General features: G+C 34.5%; 1 protein-coding gene across 2 annotated transcripts in view; it reads right to left on the bottom strand.

The window, feature by feature from the left end:
- The window catches only part of DIAPH1 (diaphanous related formin 1), an 84,863-nt gene that overhangs the window by 18,377 nt on the left and 65,244 nt on the right, over window positions 1-1,242 (bottom strand). The window lies entirely within an intron of this gene.

Below are 1,242 nucleotides of genomic sequence, written 5' to 3'. Positions count from 1 at the left end.
AAATGTACTCACTGTCTGCTTTGCTGAACCAATTTTCATGGTATTTGTTATCTATACCTCATTTGACAATGAATTATTCAGTGTTAATTATTTAATGTTTTGTGACATTTTATATGTATCATCTTGATCCTTTGAAACCTGTGTTACTTTGTAAATGTGGCTACCTTCCCATCCTTCCTACACTTTGACTTTCACGAGCATAGACAAAATAATATTTCATTATATCACTCCCTCTGCAGCTAGCATGGCAGTAACATCCACTAAAAAATGGTTTATACTGGCTATGAGGGTGGAGCAGTAGATAGAAAGGGACACAGGAGCTGTTCTGGACAGATATTAATTGTAAAATATTCTGCGTAACTTGGTATCAACTTTTTAGAGAGCCACATGAGAACATTTCTGCAAGAAGTGTCAAGAAACTGACACCTAAAGACTCCACAAAGACACTACTATAAACAATAAGCAAATACAGTAAGGTTTCTGGATACAAAATCAATGTTCAAAAATCCATAGCGTTTCTGTACTCTAATAATGAAATGTCAGAAAAAGAAGTGAAAAAAATAATTCCTTTTGCGATTGCAACAAAAAGAATAAAATACCTAGGAATAAATCTAACGAAACATGTGAAGGACCTATATAATGAAAACTACAAGACCCTATTAAAAGAAATCGAAACAGATACAAAGAAATGGACAGATATTCTGAGTTCTTGGATTGGAAGACTCAAGAATTAAAATAACCTTATTACCTAAAGCATTATATAGATTTAATGCAATCCCCTTCATAATCTCATTGGCATTTTTTAAAGAAATAGAACAAAAAATCATCAGATTTGTATGGAAGCACAAAAGACCCCGAATTGCCAAAGCCATCCTGAGAAAAAAGAACGAGGCTGGAGGCATCACTCTGCCCTACTTTACATTATTCTACAAAGCGACAGTAATCAAAATGGCATGGTATTGGCAGCAAAACAGACACACGGACCAGTGGAACAGAATTGAGAGTCCAGAAGTAAACCCATATTTATATGGGCAAATAATTTTTGACAAAGAAGCCAAAAACAAACAGTGGAGAAAGGAAAGCCTTTTCAATAAATGGTGCTGGGAAAACTGGAAAGCCATCTGCAAAAGCATGAAACGAGACTGTTGTCTATCACCACACACCAAAATTAACTCAAAATGAATTAAAGACCTGAATATAAGACCTGAAACAATAAAATGCATAGAAGAAAACATAGGAAGT

This window comes from Pteropus alecto, unplaced genomic scaffold, assembly GCF_000325575.1.
Source record: "Pteropus alecto unplaced genomic scaffold, ASM32557v1 scaffold78, whole genome shotgun sequence".
In the NCBI taxonomy this organism is placed as follows: domain Eukaryota; kingdom Metazoa; phylum Chordata; class Mammalia; order Chiroptera; family Pteropodidae; genus Pteropus; species Pteropus alecto.
Note: the sequence above shows the minus strand (reverse complement) of the source record. Positions and strands in the feature narration are given on the sequence as shown.